The sequence below is a fragment of the Haematobia irritans genome, chromosome 2 (genome assembly GCF_050003625.1).
Source record: "Haematobia irritans isolate KBUSLIRL chromosome 2, ASM5000362v1, whole genome shotgun sequence".
Classification (NCBI taxonomy): domain Eukaryota; kingdom Metazoa; phylum Arthropoda; class Insecta; order Diptera; family Muscidae; genus Haematobia; species Haematobia irritans.
The window spans coordinates 181,208,102-181,228,533 of NC_134398.1; the positions used below are offsets into that span (position 1 = coordinate 181,208,102).

At 24.0% G+C, this 20,432-nt stretch overlaps 1 protein-coding gene and 1 long non-coding RNA gene across 5 annotated transcripts in view; one reads left to right on the forward strand and one right to left on the reverse strand.

Moving 5' to 3' along the window:
• LOC142226767 (CUGBP Elav-like family member 2) overlaps positions 1 to 20,432 on the reverse strand; it is a 551,331-nt gene that overhangs the window by 230,533 nt on the left and 300,366 nt on the right. The gene's annotated exons all lie outside the window — the stretch shown is intronic.
• LOC142226768 (uncharacterized) lies at positions 4,558 to 5,675 on the forward strand. Its single transcript, XR_012719746.1, has 2 exons — positions 4,558 to 5,243; positions 5,320 to 5,675. It is a non-coding gene; the product is annotated as an uncharacterized LOC142226768 (long non-coding RNA).

Sequence of the window (20,432 nt, forward strand, 5' to 3'; positions counted from 1 at the left end):
GTGGTGAAGGGTATAATATAGTCGTCTCCGCCCGACTTGAGACTTTACTTACTTGTTATACCCTCCACCATAGGAAGGGGGTATATTAACTTTGTCATTCCGTTTGTAACACATCGAAATATTGCTCTAAGACCCCATAAAGTATATATATTCTGGGTCGTGGTGAAATTCTGAGTCGATCTGAGCATGTCCGTCCGTCCGTCCGTCCGTCCGTCCGTCTGTTGAAATCACGCTAACTTCCGAACGAAACAAACTATCGACTTGAAACTTGGCACAAGTAGTTGTTATTGATGTAGGTCAGATGGTATTGCAAATGGGCCATATCGGTCCACTTTAACGTATAGCCCCCATATAAACGGACCCCCAAATTTGGCTTGCGAGGCCTCTAAGAGAAGCAAATTTCATCCGATCCGGCTGAAATTTGATACATGGTGTTAGTATATGGTCTCTAATAACCATGCAAAAATTGGTTCATATCGGTCCATAATTATATATAGCCCCCATATAAACCGATCCCCCGATTTGGCTTGCAGAGCCTCTAAGAGAAACAATTTTCATCCGATCCGTCTGAAATTTGGTACATGGTGTTAGTATATGGTCTCTAACAACCATGCAAAAATTGGTCCATATCGGTCCATAATTATATATAGCCCCCATATAAACCGATCCCCCGATTTGGCTTGCGAGGCCTCTAAGAGAAGCAAATTTCATCCGATCCGTCTGAAATTTGGTACATGGTGTTTATATATGGTCTCTAACAACCATGTAAAAATTGGTCCATATCGGTCCACAATTATATATAGCCCCCATATAAACCGATCCCCCGATTTGGCTTGCGAAGCCTCTAAGAGAAGCAAATTTCATCCGATCCGGCTGAAATTTGGTACATGGTGTTAGTATATGGAGTCTAACAACCATGCAAAAATTGGTCCATATCGGTCCATAATTATATATAGCCCCCATATAAACCGATCACCAGATTTGACCTCCGGAGCCTCTTAGAAGACCAAAATTCACCTGATTCAGTTGAAATTTGGTACGTGATGTTAATATATGACTCAAACACCCATGCAAAAATTGGTCGATATCGGTCCATAATTATATATATAGGCCCCATATAAACCGATCCCCAGATTTGACCTCCGGAGCACCCTGGAAGAGCAAAATTCTTCCCATTCGGTTGAAATTTGGTACGTGATGTTAGTATAGGGTATCCAACAACCATGCAGGAATTGGTTCCTATCAGTCCATAATAATATATAGCTCCCATATAAATCGATCCCCAGATTTGACCTCCAGTGCCTTTTGGAGAAGCAAAATCATCCGATCTGGTTGAAATTTGGTACGTGGTGGTAGCATATGATATTTAACAACCATGTGAGTTGAAATTTGTGGATGACAGTCTTTCGTAGAAGTTTCTACGCAATCCATGGTGGAGGGTACATAAGATTCGGCCTGGCCGAACTTACGGCCGTATATACTTGTTTTTTTTTTGTAAATTTTGTTAAAATTTTATTTCTTTAGAAAATTTTGCCAAAATTTTATTTCTTTAGAGAATTTTGTCAAATTTTTATTTCTATAGACAATTTTGTCAAAATTTTATTTCTATAGAAAATTTTGTAAAAATTATACTCCAAAAAAAAATTTGTCAAAATGTTATTTCTGTAGAAAATTTTGTCATAATTTAATTTCTATAGAACATTTTGTGAAAATTTTATTTCTATAGAAAATTTTGTGAAAATTTTATTTCTATAGACAATTTTGTCAACATTTTATCGCAATAGAAAATTTTGTTAACCTTTTAATTTCATACAAAATTTTGTCAAAATTTTATTTCTATAGAAAATTTTGTCAAAATTTTATTTCTGTAGAAAATTTTGTCACAATTTTATGTCTATAGAAAATTTTGTCATAATTAATTTCTATAGAAAATTTTGTGAAAATTTTATTTCTATAGAAAATTTTGTCAAAATTTTATTTCTATAGAAAATTTTGTCAAAATTTTATTTCTATAGACAATTGTGTCAACATTTTATTTCTATCAAAAATTTTGTCAACATTTTTATTTCTATAGAAAATTTTGTCAAAATTTTATTTCTATAGAAAATTTTGTCAACATTTTATTTGCATAGAAAATTTTGTCAAAATTTTATGTCTATAGAAAATTTTGTCATAATTTAATTTCTAAAGAAAATTTTGTGAAAATTTTATTTCTATAAAATTTTTGGTGAAAATTTTATTTCTATAGAAAATTTTGTCAAAATTTTATTTCTATAGCAAATTTTGTCATAGAAAATTTTCTATAGAAAATTTTGTCAAAATTTTATTTCTATAAAAAATTTTGTCACAATTTTATGTCTATAGAAAATTTTGTCAGAATTTAATTTCTATAGAAAATTTTGTCAAAATTTTATTTCTATAGAAAATTTTGACAAAATTTTATTTCTATAGAAAATTTTGTCAACATTTTTTTTTCTATAGAAAATTTTGGCAAAATTTTATTTCTATACAAAATGTTGTCAAAATTATAGTTCTATAGAAAATTTTGTCAAAATTTTATTTCTATAGAAAATTTTGTCAACATTTTATTTCTATAGGAAATTTTGTCATAGTTTTATTTTATAGAAAATTTTGTCATAATTTGTTTTCTATAGAAAATTTTAGCTTTATAGAAAATTTTGTAAAAATTTTATTTTCTAACATATAGAAAATTTTGTCAAAATTTTATTTCTATAGAAAATGTTGTCAAAATTTTATTTTTTATAGAAATTTTTGTCAAAATTTTGTTTCTATAGAAAATTTTGTCAAAGTTTTAGTTCTATAGAAAAGTTTATCAAAATGTTATTTCTATAGGAAATTATGCCAAAATTTTATATCTATAGAAAATGTTGTAATTTTTTGTTCTATAGAAAATTTTGTGAAAATTTTAGTTCTATAGAAAATTTTGTAAAAATTTTATTTCTGTAGATAACTTTGTCAACATTTTATTTCTGTAGAAAACTTGGTCATAATTTTATTTTATAGAAAGTTTTGTCAAAATTTTATTTCTATAGGAAATATTCTCAAAAATTTATTTTTTTTAGAAAATTTTCTCCAAAATTTATTACTATTGAAAATTTTGTCAAAATTTTATTATATAAGATAAATACTTTTTATTATTCCCAAATTGTTACGGTATTTTTGTTACGCTTTAATTAGGTAATTTATTTAATTAAATGAAATTAGTTCACGACGAACTGTGTTTTTTTTGCGTAGTTATTCACTCGCCTTAATAAAGTAGGAATATTTTCATTCAACGTTCAATTCTTTTAGAATTATAACAAAGCCAAAATGTATATTTTTGTTTTCACTACTTGTACAAAAATAAAAAGATTTATATAAAATGTTGTTTAAGCACTGTGAAATATACTAAATATTTTTTTGTTTTATGACAATTTATAAAATTTTACTACAAAACAATACAAATTTATTATTCCAAAATATTTTTCTTATTTTTCTATATATTTTGCTTAGTCGTATGTCTAAGATTCTATATATTTTTCTTAGTATTTAATTTTTTATTTAAATATATTGATTTTTGAACTAATTTTCACTTCACACATATTTTAGCATATACTGGAGCTAAATATATTTTAATAATATTTCCTCAAAATTGATTGAAAGAAATGAGAATAATTTTTTTTTATTAAAGAACCCAGTTCATTTCAAACTGTTATTTGTTGCGTACTTAAAAAACGTGGATATATTTTCGTTTAACTTGCTTCTTTTAAAATGATATTAAATACACAATTTATATTTATTAATTTTTTTATGGGAATCCAAAAAAGTAATAAATATTTTTTTTAAGCATTGCAGTATATTTTTGTGTTTTTTTTATGGTCACCAAAATTCTTTACATAAATCAGTATTATTATTTTTGTCATTAAAAATATTTTTTGTACTTATTTCACGTTATTTATTTGTTGTCTGTAGATTTTTTATAAATTTGCAGTAAACTTGTTTGCAACTCACAACACAATACTTGCGAAATAATTTTTCATAATATTCTTTTCTAATATTGCAATATTCAATCCTTAATTAAGAAGAGATACGATAATTAATTTTTATTTCACAATTTTAAAATATAGCATTTAATTTATATATTTGTGATAGATAATTCAAGTTTTTTTGACTTTGAACAATTTTAAATATTAATTCGTAAAAAAAATATTTTAAAATTAATCTTTTTAGAAATATTGATATATTTAATTTTTCTATTTTATTTTTTAATTTATTTTTGCACTATTTATTTCTTTAAAATGAATTCACAGCATATTTATATATTAATCTTTTTCGAAATATTCATTTATGTATTTTTTTTAAATTAATTTTGCACGTTTTTTTCTATTAATTTCTTTTAAATGAATTCATAGCAATTTTTCACCTGTTTCATTTATTTTTTTTCGAATTGTTTCTTTCTATTTCGTTTCACATAGATTCACTTGTACAATTCGATAAATTCTATTAAATTAACAATCAATAATAATTCAATTAATTCCGCTGTCAGTATTCGTTTGCGCGCGCGTTGACTTTCTAAGTTCAGCTGAGCGAACGAAGAGCGTTTGTTGATGGTGTGTTTTGCTAGCAATTGATCGTCGATGACGCCGTCCGTTTGTGCACTACGAAATTGGGTTTTTAATATTCTTTCTACGAGCGACGACAATGCGACAGCCTTATTGTTTACTGTGAGGTTTTAGCTGATATCGAACTTTAAAACCCTGACTTGGAAATTAAAAAAAAAAACACACACGCAAACCCCACACACTAAACCACTCACATATACTACGCAAGTACTTTGCAGGGCTTTATTGGCAGCGCATACACGTGAAATGCTATTACCAAGCTGTAACTACGATCAATGTTCTCTTCGTTAAAATCAAATGGGGGAAAATACGAAAACAACACCGACGACGACGGCGACAAGTACATACAGCAGTGTACTTTGGGGAGAAAAAAACTACACACAACCGTCAACAGTGACTAAATGAAAAGAATGAACTGAGTACTGAGCGCACACTCCTCTCGATGTGTGTTGAATTGAGGAGGAGACAAAAAAAACAGCCCCACCAACAATAACAACAATTGAAAAAACCTATGGTAAGAACGAAATGTGGCCGAAAACAAAACAAATAAAAACGAAATAAACGATGAACTACGACAACTTGGACGACGATCGACACAACAAGTGACGATTTCAATTTCAGGTAATAACTCTAACACAAAAAACACACACATTTTTTCTAAAACATTTATTTTGTTTTCCTCCCCCGCGACCAATAGCCACAATTAGTTGAGACTGCTATGAGTACTTTAAGCACAGTACAAACAAAACAAAAAAAAAAGATACAGCACACCAAAACGACAATAAAAAATCGTACTCGTCTCACTCATACACTTGCATGCGTCATGCAACAACAATAGTTGACCCAACAACAAAATGCCAAAATAAAACCGCAGAGAGAATTGAATACAAATCGCATTGGATACGATTGCAATGGACATAAGTGAGAATAAGCTTTACACGTTTTTTGTTGGTGGTGTTGTTGTTGCTGTTGTTTGTTTGGTAATGCTGCTGCTGCTCCCCGTGTTGGCAGCAGGTTGATTATGGTTACTGTGTTACCGTGTTCTTCCCAAAATATATATATATATATATATATATATATATATATATATATATATATATATATATATATATATATATATATATATATATATATATATATATATATATATATATATATATATATATATATATATATATATATATATATATATATATATATATATATATATATATATATATATATATATATATATATATATATATATATATATATATATATATATATATATATATATATATATATATATATATATATATATATATACTTTTTAACACAGTGATTCGAAAACAAATATGTTTTATCAAATACATTGGTAAAATGAAAGTAGAATAAATACAACAAAGCAAATGTTTATACTTAAAAAAAATGTAACAAAAACAATTTTGATAAAATTTTCTATGGAAATAAAATTTTGACAACAATTTCTATAAAAATAAAATTTTGACAAAATTTTGTATAGAAATAAAATTTTGACAAAATTTTCTATAGAAATCAAATTTTAACAAAAATTTTTATAGATATAAAATTTTGACAAAATTTTCCATAGAAATTAAACTTTGACAAAATTTTTTATAGAAATAAAATTTGTACAAAATTTTCGATAGACATGAACGAATTGACGAAATTTTCTATAGAAATTAGATTTTGAAAAGATATCCTATAGAAATAAAATTTTGCAAACATTTCCTATACAAATAAAATTTTTACAAAAAATTTTCAATAGAAATAAAATTTAACAAAAATTTACTATAGAGATAAAACTTACAAAGATTTTCAATAGAAAACACAGTGATTCGAATACAAATGTGTTTTACCAAATGCATTGGTAAAATGAAAATAGAATAACAACGAAGAAAATGTTTATAATTTAAAATACATGTAACAAACACAATTTTGATAAAATTTTCTATGGAAATAAAATTGTGAAAAAATTTTCTATAGAAATAAAATTTTGACAAAATTTTGTATAGAAATTAAATTTTGACAAAATCTTTTATAGTGATTATAGTGATTTTACTGTGATTCGAATACAAATGTGTTTTACCAAATGCATTGGTAAAATGAAAATAGAATAAATACAACAAAGAAAATGTTTATAATTTAAAATAAATGTAACAAAAACAATTTTGATAAAATTTTCTATGGAAATAAAATTGTGAAAAAATTTTCTATAGAAATAAAATTTTGACAAAATTTTGTATAGAAATTAAATTTTGACAAAATTTTTTATAGAAATAAAATTTGTACAAAATTTCCTATAAAAATAAATTTTTGACAAAATTTTCTATAGAAATAAAATTTAGACCAAATTTTCGATAGACATTGACGAAATTTTCTATTAAAATTAGATTTTGACGAAATTTTCTATGAAAATTAGATTTTGACAAGATATCCTATAGAAATAAAATTTTGCAAACATTTCCTATAGAAATAAAATTTTGACAAAATTTTCAATAGAAATAAAATTTCGACAAAATTTTCTATAGAAATTAAATTTTGACAAAATTTTTTATAGAAATAAAATTTTGACAAAATTTTCGATAGACATGAACAAATTGACGAAATTTTCTATGAAAATTAGATTTTGACAAGATATCCTATAGAAATAACATTTTTACAAAAATTTTCAATAGAAATAAAATTTAACAAAAATTTACTATAGAGATAAAACTTGTAAAGATTTTCAATAGAAATACAATTTTCTCAATATTTTCTATAGAAATAAAATTTTGACAAAATTTTCTATAGAAATAAAATTTTGACAAAATTTTCTATAGAAATAAAATTTTGACAAAATTTTCTGTAGAAATAAAATTTTGACAAAATTTTCTTTAGAAATAAAATTTTGACAAAGTTTTCTATGGAAATATAATTTTGACAAAAATGTCTATAAAAATAAACTTTTGACAAAATTTTCTATAGAAATAAAATTTTGCCAAAATAGAAATAAGATTTTGGCAAAATTTTCTATATAAAAAAAAATTAACAAAACTTTCAATAGAAATAAAATTTTTGAGAAAATTTTCTATAGAAATAAAATTTTGCAAACATTTCCTATAGAAATACAATTTTTACAAACATTTTCAATAGAACTAAAATTTTGCCAAAATTTTCTACGAAATAAAATTTTGACAAAATTTTCCATAGAAATTAAATGTTGACAAAATGTTCAATAGTAATAAAATTTGACAAATTTTTCCATAGAAATAAAATTTTAACAAAATTTACTATAGAAATAAAATTTTGCAAAAATTGTCTTTTGAAATAAAATTTTGACAAAATATTCTATAGAAATCAAATTTTGACAAAATTTTCTATAGAAATTAGATTTTGACAAGAAATGAAATTTTGCAAACATTACCTATAGAAATAAAAGTTTTACAAACATTTTCAATAGAAATAAAATTTATCAAAAATTTACTGTCGAGATAAAACGTACAAATATTTTCAATAGAAATACAATTTTCTCTATTTTTTCTATAGATATAAAATTTTGACAAAATTTTCTATACAAATAACATTTTTACAAAAATTTCTATAGAAATAAAATTTTGACAAAATTTTCTATACAAATAAAATTTTGAAAAAATTTTCTTTAGAAATAAAATTTTACCAAATTTTCTTTAGAAATGTCATTTTGGCTAAATTTTCTATAGAAAAAAATTAACAAAATTTCCAATAGAAATACAATTTTGGCAAAATTTATTACAGAAATAAAATTTGGACAAAATTTTCTATAGCAAAAAATTTTTTACAAAAGTTACTATAGAAATATTTTTTTTACAAAATTTTCTATAGAAATAAAATTGTGACAAAACTTGCGATAGAAATAAAAAGATTCCATTTCATGTTAGCCTGATAACGATACAGGCAATTCATTATATCTAATTATACAATTGTTTTTCGAGCTTTATGGACAGATATAGATTAAGGAACATGGTTATTAGAGCCATTGAAAAGAAAACGCCAGATACAAATCTATAGACGCCTGGACTGTGCGAATGAACCTTAGTATAGATCTGGCTGGGAGAGATAACTCAATTTTGGGCCCTTTATGCTAACTCCTTATGGAGAAAACATTTGGGAAATTTCCTCTTACAAATTGGGAGAGATTCCATTAAAATAAAATTTTGGAACAATTTTCTATAGAAATAAAATTTTGAAACAATTTTCTATAGAAATAAAATTTTGCAAATATTTTCTATAGAAATACAATTTTGCTAAGGTTTTCTATAGAAATAAAATTTTGCAAAAAAAATTTATAGAAATAAAATTTCGACAAAATTTACTATAGAAATAACATTTTGACAAAATTTTCCATAGAAACAAAATTTTGATACAATTTTCCATAGAGATAAAATGTTGATAAAATTTTCCATCGAAATAAAATTGTGACAAAATTTACTATAGAAAACAATTTTGACAGAATGTTCTATAGAAAACATATTTTTTGAGAACGTTTTCTATAAAAATAAAATTTTGAAAAAATTTATCCATAGAAATATTATTTTGACAAAATTTTCTATAGAAATAAAATTTTTATACAATTTTTCATAGAAATAAAATTTTGACAAAATTTACTATAGAAATAAAATTTTGACAAAATTTTCTATTGAAATTAAATTTTGACAAAATTTTCTATAGAAATTCACAGCACTGTGCAGTTGATGGATATATAGTAGGAGAATTTTACGAATAGGCATTCACATACACACATGATAATTGTTAGTTTTTTTGTGGTATATTTGACAAAACTTTAACAAATACATTCTACATACTATGTTAAAATACATAAATACTCGGGAATAGGTATGTATTCATACGTTTGTCTAAGCACATACGAGTATAGGCCTATATATCGGTTTACATGTGTGTGTGTAAATGTGTTAATCCATCAAATATGAAACTGACGAAAAGTATTGAGTTATTTCACACATATTTCATGCGATTTATTATCAACGTCATCTTTTAAATGACTCGTGAGCATTTGCTGGAGATGAGTCTTTTTTTACAGCTATCGTATGGTAATATCGTACACTGAGAGCAATAGCTAGTTTAACGTTTGTGCAGGGAGTATTCCTTCTCTGTAAAAAGTAGTTGGCATCTATGGCATATTTTATTCACATAATCACATAATTTATAATTTTTCCCTATATTTTACTGACCCTAAACATTCTCACCTATGAATATTTATGATTCATGACATATTCCATACATACCGAGACGAGTTAATAAATAAAGACCTCTTTTGCCTCACATACCATCTTTCAGTGACAATTTATGGTTCAATACCTTGCCGACAAATGCCTTAAGAGCGTCCATCGTATTTTTGGAATTATGTCAAATTTCTTATATGCCAAGAAAAAAAACAAGAAAAGTGCGTTCTTTTCCATATGCTCATCATCATGAATACGTCAGAAGATCACACGACAATTGCGCTTAGGGTGTTGTTAATGACGTTCATTGTGTTTTAGTTTTCGCTTTTTTTTGTTGCTCTTTTTGTTTGCTGGTCCAGGCAATCTCGATGACGTTGTGAAAAACGATAATCGTGAATGTCATGCTTCTCATTATTGAAGAATTGTGAACGACGACTAATGGGTTATTTGACGTGTTTCCTTTGCTTGCTGTTTTTTTCTTTTCTCAATTCTATTTTGGAAAGCGAAATTCGTTTGATTTATTTATGGGACATGTTTTAGTTTGTTTGTCGGAATTAGTTTAAATTAAATTTGAAGAAAAATATTTTCCAACTATCCTAGATAGCGATAGAAAAACGTACAGCGAATTTGCATCATATGATTTAATGAAATTTTGGCTCATTTTAGCAGGTTTAATTGATACATTAAGAGATTGGTTTGTGCTAAATATCCATAACATGGCCTCTTGGTAGTATTGGTTCCAGAGGCTTGTTTTTTCTTTAAAAATAAAATTTTGACAACATTTTTTATAGAAATAAAATTTTGACAAAATTTTTATATAGACATAAAATGTTTACAAAATTTTTATATAGAAATTAAATTTTGACAAAATTTTCCACAGAATTAAAATTTTAATAAAATGTCCTATAGAAATAAAATTTTAACAAAATTTTCTACAGAAATAAAATATTGACAACATTTTCTACAAAAAAAAATTTTCAAAATTTTCTATGGAAATAAAATTTTGAGAAAATTTTCAATAGAAGAAAGCTTTGACACAATTTTGTATAGAAATAAAATTTTGACAAAATTTTCTATGGAAATAAAAATTTGAGAAAATTTTCATTTTGACAACATTTCTATAGAAGAAAAATTTTGATCAAATCTTCTGTAGATTTTCTATTACTAAAATTTTCTATAAAAATACATTTTTTACAAAATTTTCTATAGAAATAAAATTTTGACAAATTTTCTATTAAAATAACATTTTGACAAAAATTTTTATAGAAATAAAACTTTGACAAAATTTTCTATAGAAAAAAAATTTTGACAAAATTTTTATATAGAAATACAATTTTGACAAAATTTTTATATAGAAATAAAATTTTGACAAAATTTTCTATAGAAAAAAATTTTGACAAAAATTTCTATAGAATAAAAACTTGTACAAAATTCTCTATAAAAAAAATTTGACAAAATTGTCAATAGAAATAAAATTTTGACAAAACTTTCTATAGAAATAAAATTTTGACAAAATTTTTTATAGAAATAAAATGTGGACAAAATTTTCCACAGAAATAAAATTTTGATAAAATTTTTATATAGAAATAAAATTTTGACAAAATTTTCTATAGAAAAAAATTTTGACAAAAATTTCTATAGAAATAAAACTTGTACAAAATTCTCTATAGAAAAAATTTGACAAAATTGTCAATAGAAATAAAATTTTGACAAAATTTTCTATAGAAATAAAATGTGGACAAAATTTTCCACAGAAATAAAATTTTGACAAAATTTCCTATAGAAATAAAATTTTGACAAAATTTCCTAAAGAAATAAAACTTTGACAAAATTTTTATATAGAAATAAAATTTTGACAAAATTTTCTATAGAAATAAAATTTTGACAAAATTTTTTATAGAAAAAAAATTTTGACAAAAATTTCTATAGAAATAAAACTTGTACAAATTCTCTATAGAAAAAATTTGACAAAATTTTCTATAGAAATAACATTTTGACAAAATTTTCTATCAAAATAACATTTTGACAAAATTTTCTATAGAAATAAAATTTTGACAAAATTTTCTATAGAAATAAAATTTTGACAAAATTTTCTATAGAAATAAAATGTTGACAAAATTTTCTATAGAAATAAAATGTGGACAAAATTTTCCACAGAAATAAAATTTAGACAAAATTTTCTGTATAAATCAAATTTTGACAAAAATTTCTTTAGAAATAAAATGTTGACAAAATTTTCTATAGAAATAAAGTTTTTTCATAGCAGTAAAATTTTGATAAAATTTTTATAAAATATTCTTTAGAAATACAATTAAAAAAAAGCGATAGTAATAAAATTTTGACAAAATTTTCTTAGGTTAGGTTAGGTTATGTGGCAGCCCGATGTATCAGGCTCACTTAGACTATTCAGTCCATTGTGATACCACAGTGGTGAACTTCTCTCTTATCACTGAGTGCTGCCCGATTCCATGTTAAGCTCAATGACAAGGGAAAATTTTCTTAAGAAATAAAATGTGGACAAACATTTCCAAAGAATTAAAATTTTTGACAAATTTTTCTATAGAAATAAAATTTAAAAAAAAATTTCTATAGAAATAAAATTTTGACAAAATTTACGTTCGAAATAAAATTTTAATAAAATTTTCTATAGAAATACACTTATGACAAAATTTTCTATAGCACTAAAATTTTGGCAAAATTTTCTATAACAATAAAATTTTGACAAAATTTTCAATAGGAATACAATGTTGAAAAATTTTCAATAGAAATAAAATTTTGACAAAATTTTCTATAGCAATAAAACCTTGACAAAAATTTCTATAGAACTAGAATTTTTGTTTTGTTTGTTATTGTTGGCTTCTCTTCAATCGTTATTGTTGTTTTTGATCTCAGCTTAAAGCCATGCATTGACTAAACAAGTAGAGGATGCTGATGAGGAATGTGGTAATTCCGAAGCAGCTGTACATCCAACCACCTTGCTGTCTATAGGGCTTTGCCCAAATAAATTTGACAAGCATACTTTTCCTCTGTTGGTTAAGCTACACTTGTAGTTTAGTCAATGCATGGCTTTAAGCTGAGATCAAGAACTAGAATTTTGACAAAATTATCTACAAAAATAAAATTATGACTGAACTTTCTATAGAAATAATAGTTTAAAAAATTTTTCTATAGTAATAAAGTTTGAAGAACACAAATTGTACAGAAATAAAATTTTGACAAAATTTTCAATAGAAATAAAATTTAGCAAAATTTTCTATAGAAATAAATTTTGACAAAAATTTTTATAGAAATAAAGTTTTGACAAAAATTTCTATAGAAATAAAATTTTGACAAAAATTTCTATACAAATAAAATTTTGGCAAAATTATCTAAAGAAATGAAATGTTGACAACATTGTCTATAAAAATGAAATTTTGACAAAATTTCTATAAAAAATAATAGTTTGATAAAATTTTCTATAGAATTTAAATTTTGACAAAATTCTCTATAGAAATAAAATTATGACACAATTTTCTGTAGAAAAAAAAATTATCACAAAATTTTCTATAGAAACAAAATTTTGACAAAATTTTCCACAGAATTAAAATGTTAATAAAATGTTCTATAGAAGTAAAAAAAATCTATAGATATAAATTTTTGACAAAATTTTCTTTAGAAATAAAATTTTAACAAAATTTTCTATAGCAATAAAACCTTGACAAAAAGTGCTATAGAACTAGAATTTTGACAAAATTTTCTACAACACTAAAATTTTGGCAAAATTTTCTATAACAATAAAATGTCGACAAAATTTTCGATAGAAATAAAATTTTAACAAATTTTAAGAAATAAAATTTTGACAAAATTTTCCACAGAATTAAAATTTTAATAAAATGTTCTATAGAAATAACATTTTAGCAAAATTTTCTGCAAAAATAAAGTTTTGACAAAATTTGCTATAAAAATAATAGTTTGATAAAACTTTCTATAGAATAAAATTTTGACAAACATTTCTATGCAAATAAAATTTTGACATAATTTTGTATAGAAATGAAATTTTGGCAAAATTTTCTGCCAAATTAAATTTTGACAAAATTTTCTATAGAATTTAAATTTTGACAAAATTTTCTATAAAAATAAAATATTGACAAAAATTTCTATAGAAATAAAATTATGACAAAAATTTCTATAAAAATAAAATTTTTACAACATTTTTTAACAAAGTGAAATTGTGACCAACTTTCTATAGAATTAAAATTTTGACAAAATTTTCTATAGAAATAAATTTTTGACAAAATTTTCTATAGAAATAAATTTTTGACAAACATTTTTTTTAAAAAATAAAATTTGACAAAATTTTCTATGGAAATAAAATTTTGGCAAAATTTGCTATAGAAATAAAATCTTGACCAAATTAATAAATTAATAATTAATTAAAGGTTGAAAAAAAAATTCCATAGAATTAAATTTTGACAAAATTTTCCAAAGAAATAAAATGTGGACAAAATTTTCCATAGAAATAAAATTTTGTCAAAATTTTCCATAGAAATAAAATTTTAACAAAATTTTCCATAGAAATAAAATCTTGACAACATTTTCTATAGAAATAAAATTTTGACAAAATTTCTATAGAAATAAAATTTGTCAAAATTATCTATAGAAATGGAATTGTGACAATATTTTCTAACAAAATGAAGTTTTGACAAAATTTCTGTAAAAGAAATAGTTTGACAAAATTTCCCATTGGAAATAAAGAAATGGTCAAATAAATAAATAAAATTTTGACAAAATTTTCTATAGAAATAAAATGTTGACCAAATTTTCCATAGAAAAAAATTTTGACAAAATTTTCTATAGAAATAAAATTTTGACAAAAATTTCTATTGCAATAAAATTCTGACAAAATTTGGATACAAATAATAGTTTGAAGAACAAAAATTTTATAGATATACATTTTTGACAAAATTTTCTATAGAAATAAAATTTTGACAAAATTTTCTATAGAAATAAAATTTTGACCAAATTTTCTACAGAAATAAAATTTTGACCAAATTAATAAATTAATAAATTAATAATTAATAAAAGGTTGAAAAAATTTTCCATGGAATTAAATTTTGAAAAAATTATCCAAAGAAATAAAATGTGGACAAAATTTTCCATAGAAATAACATTTTGACAAAATTTTCCATAGAAATAAAATCTTGACAAAATTTTCTATAGAAATAAAATTTTTACAAAATTTCCTATAGAAATAAAATTTTTACAAAATTTTCTATAGCAATAAATCCTTGACAAAAATTGCTATAGAACTATAATTTTGACAAAAATGTCTATATAAATAAAATTATGACAGAACTTTCTATAGAAATAACATTTTGATAAAATTTTCGATAGAAATAAAGTTTGAAGAACACTTTTATATAGAAATAAAATTTTGACACAATTTTCTATAGAAATACAATTGGCAAAATTTTCTATAGAATTAAAAATTTGACAAAATTTTCTATAGAAATAAAATTTGACAGAAATTTCTATATAAATAAAATTTTGACAAAATTTTCTATAGAAATAAAATTTGACAAAATATCTATCGAAATGAAATTTTGACAATATTTTCTAACAAAATGAAGTTTTCACAAGATTTCTATAAAAATAATAGTTTGTTAAAATTTTCTATAGAAATAAAATTTTGACAAAGTTTTCTATAGAAATAAAATCTTAGGTTAGGTTAGGTTAGGTGGCAGCCCGATGTATCAGGCTCACTTAGACTATTCAGTCCATTGTGATACCACATTGGTGAACTTCTCTCTTATCATTGAGTGCTGCCCGATTCCATGTTAAGCTCAATGACAAGGGACCTCCTTTGTATAGCCGAGTCCGAACGGCGTTCCACATTGCTGTGAAACCACTTAGAGAAGCTTTGAAACCCTCAGAAATGTCACCAGCATTATTGAGGTGGGATAATCCACCGCTGAAAAACTTTTTGGTGTTCGGTCGAAGCAGGAATCGAACCCACGACCTTGTGTATGCAAGGCGGGCATGCTAACCATTGCACCACGGTGGCTCCCAAATAAAATCTTGACAACATTTTCTATAGAAATAAAATTTTAAAAAAATTTTCTATAGAAATAAAATTTGACAAAATTATCTATAGATATGAAATTGTTACAATATTTTCTAACAAAATGAAGTTTTGACAAAATTTCTATAAAAATAATAGTTTGACTATATTCTCAATAGAAATAAAATTTTGACAAAATAAAGAAATAAAGTTTTGACAAATTTTTCTATAGCAATAAAATGTGGACCAAATTTACCATAGAAATAAAATTTTGACAAAATTTTCTATTGCAATAAAATTTTGGCAAAATTTTGTATAAAAATAATAGTTTGAAGAACAAAAATTCTATAGATATAAATTTTTGATAAAATTTTCATTAGAAATAAAATTTTGACAAAATTTTCTTTAGAAATAAAATTTTGACAAAACTTTCTTAAGAAGTAAAATTTTGACAAAATTTTCTATAGAAATAAAATTTTGACCAAATTAATAAATTAATAAAAGGTTAACAAAATTTTTCATAGAATTAAATTTTGACAAAATTTTCCATAGAAGTTAAATGTGGACAAAATTTTCCTAGAAATAAAATTTTGACAAAATTTTCTTAAGAAATAAAATCTTGACAAAATTTTCCATAGAAACAAAATCTTGACAAAATTTTCTATAGAAATAAAATTTTGACAAAATTTCCTATAGAAATATAATTTTGACAAAATTTTCTATATAAATAAAATAAATAAATATAATATAGAATAATAAAATAAATAAAATATCTGGCCTTGTTGCCGTTTGAGTTGCCTTATAATTGTAGAGTATTAGCCGTGGTACTATAGTTAGCATGTCCGTCTTGCATACAAAGGATCATGGCTTCAATTCCGATTCGACCAAAGAGGGTTTCAGCGACGGATTTTCCCTCTCAGTATATGAGTGTTTCAAAACTTCTCTAAGTGGTTTCAGTGTAACGTGAAACGCCATTCGCACTAAAGCTAAATATGGAATCGGGCAGCACTCAATGATAAGAGAGAAGTTCACCACTTGTGTTATCACAAGGAACTAAGCAGTGAGCCTAAAAATAATAGACTGCCACTATACCTAACGTAACCTATGGTCTTAGTGTTTAGGATATCAAAACTGAAAAAGTTTGAGATAACCTTCTGATTGTTTCAGAATAAATAAGAAAATAAATTTCCGAAGCACTAACCATAAAATCAAATAATTTTTAAAACGTACATACTCGTATATACGTTTATATAGTATATATGTATGTATGTACGTTTCAATGGTATAAAAATTCTTAATTCTTAAATTTATATCAACGTTTTCCATTGCTTAATGAAAAATAAAATTCAAAAGCCTTTTGCTATTCATACCAGAAGCCAAATTGAAGGTTATGAAGAATAACACCGTGTGTACTAATACCGTCAAAACATTTGACGAAAATAATTGTTATTCAATGCATAATCGACTTGTCGACAATCGAACCAATTTGTTGAATAGGAACGTCATGGAAATTTGTATTTGAGTACTTTTTCTATTTTGGCATGTTTTCATGTCGGTCGGTCGCATACTTGCCAGAACAAAAAAATAAAATAAAAGCCTTGCCTTCTGTAGGCAAAGTCAATTACCGTTAAAAATAGAAGAAAAAAAACACAAAACAAAATAAATATAAAATGCGGTTAAATGTTTTTTTTTTATATTTTTATAAAAAAAAATACACACATACACATAAAGGAACGCTCTTAAGGGTACACCCCTGCCAACATTTTTGCTCGTAAATGAGTCATTTATGAATAACTTTAATGTTCAAAACGATTGCAGAAGAGCGCTTTTGGGAGTCATTTATGAGCCTCCAGTATAAAGTAGTTGTGTCAAAAACTTATTCTTTTTATTGACTCATTAAAGAGTTGCCTTTTTTTATTTATAAATTACTCAGTGGAATGAGTAATTTATGACTAACATAATTACTCACTCACTGATTTCACTATTCACTAATTGTTGTCCGTGTGTTTCAGACTTTTCTTCAGACATAAAGCAGTTATTTATCAATCGACTTGCTTCGCGCTTGCTTCGCGCTTGCTTTTTAGCCTGATCGCGTTTTTAGATAACATTTTAAAACACAGCTACTTACCAAGCTTTTCGAAACTAGAATAATTTTTTTATGACATATTGACATTCATTTCAACAAGCCTACTTAGGCTAACATGTATATAAAATATTTGAAACAAACAGCAAAGAAAGTTATAAGTAACTCCCCCCAAATGCGTCATTTTCGATCAATTGAAAAGCTTTTAAAAAAAAGTTACAAATTGCACACTAAAATGATCAAATGTAAACAATACTTAAGAAGAGTAACAAAAGAATAAAAAAATAGTATTTAGTGTATAAAATATTAAACAATCATTTTGAAGGTTTAAAAATTACTAAACTAAGAGTCATTTTTCCGATTGAACATTTTTAAATCTTCTAAAAGAGTAAGTTTTTACTCATGTTTGCAAACAATCATCGTAAATGTTTGAAAATGTTGGCAGGGACACCATGTGTCATAAAATTAAATTCAATAAAAATTTTCAACACACTACTTGTGAAAAGGTATGGAACAAGAAGCCAAATGGGGTTAAGAAAATTTTTAAAAATAAAAAAAAAATTTATTTGGACCCAAAGATTTGCACCTTTCCTTAAGGATTTTGGTATTGATTCCGAGCCAAAAATGTGGATTCTTTGAAATAAACACATTATTCGGGAGCTATCTTGTCTTATTTATAGTTTCTATTATATTAAAATTTGGATACAGATCTCATTTCATCAATATTCAAAAATAATTATTTTCCTATATTTGAAAATATTTCCTCTTTAATACAAAAATTCAATAATTGTGTTAGTTTTTTTTAGGAAAAAATTACCTTACTTTAAAGACATACGAATTTAAGTGAGGGAAACATAGTTCAAAGATTTAAACTTAATTTCAAAACAAATAACTCTTAATATAAAGATTATGGTCTTTATATTAAATAAAATGTATTTATTTTTATAGGAATATTTCCTAAAATTCTAAATTCATATCCTAAAATTTAGTAGGTTAATTTTTTTTTGCGTAGAACAGAATCGTCGTACGTTTTGTTTCAAATGTAGTTTCAAAGGCTACAATAAATTAAGAAAATTAAAATAAGTAATATTTAATTAAATTATATTCGTCAATATTCGGATTAAATCCTCTAAATAATAATTAATTTAATAGTAAAACGAGTTCCTGGTACAGAGTATATTTAAAATAGTTTTAATCGATTGATAACTTCCTTTACATTCTTCTCAAAAATATATTCCCACATAATTTAATTCCATTACCGCATACTTGACCAGCAATGTCAGTTGTTGCATATCCACAATCGATTTCAATTTCAGACAATACATAAAATTAGTCTGGAGGTTGATTGCAATAACAAAAAAATGAGGTATGATTCAAAACGAGGGAAGCCGCCCTAAGTATTCACTATACTAGCAAACTTTGAAAATTGGTGGAACAAGATAGGAGACGAGAAAGGCACATGGTGTCTTTGGCAATAATGGTCAGGGCTGATTCCGGTTAACGGTTAACACTCATGCCTAAAATAATATCTAAAATAATTTTTATAGAAAATTTTGTCAGCATTTTATTTATTTCGAAAATTTTGTCTAAACTATATTTCTTTCGAAAATTTTGTCAAAATTTTATTTCTATAGAAAATTTTGTCAACATTTTAATTCTACAGAATATTTTGTCAAAATTTTATTTCTGTAGAAAATTTTGTCGAAATTTTATTTCTATAAAAAATCTTGTTAAAATTTTATTTTTATAGAAAATTTTGTCGAAATTTTATATCTATAAACAATTTTTTCAAAATTATATTTCCATAGAAAATTTTGTCAAAAATTTATTTCTATACAAAATTTTGTCCAAATTTTATTTCAATAGAAAATGTTGTCAATATTTCATTGGTATAAAAAATTTTGTCAAAATTTTATTTCGATAGAAAACGTTGTAAAAATTTTTACTACTATAGCAAATTTTGTCAAAATTTTATTTCTTTCGATAATTTTGTCAAAATATTATTTCTGTAGAAAATTTTGTCAAAATTTTATTTCTATAGCACATTTTGTCCAAATTTTATTTCTATAGAAAATGTTGTAAAAAGTTTAGTTGTATAGAAAATTTTGTCAAAATTTTATTATTATAGGAAATTTTGTCAAAATTTTATTTCTACAGAAAGTTTTGTAAAATTTTTATTTCTTAAGAAAATTTTGTCAAAAATTTATTTAATAGAAAATTTTGTCAAAATTTTATTTCTATAGAAAATTTTGTCCAAATTTTATTTCTATAGAAAATGCACATTTTACCAAAGGTTTTTTTCTATAGAAAATTTTACCAAAATTTTATTTCTTTCGATAATTTTTTTAAAATATTATTTCTTTAGAAAATTTTTTTAAGTTTTATTTCTATAGACAATTTTGTCCAAATTTTATTTCTGTAGAAAATTTTGTCAAAACTTTATTTCTATAGAAAATTATGTCAAAATTTTATTTCTATACAAAAATTTG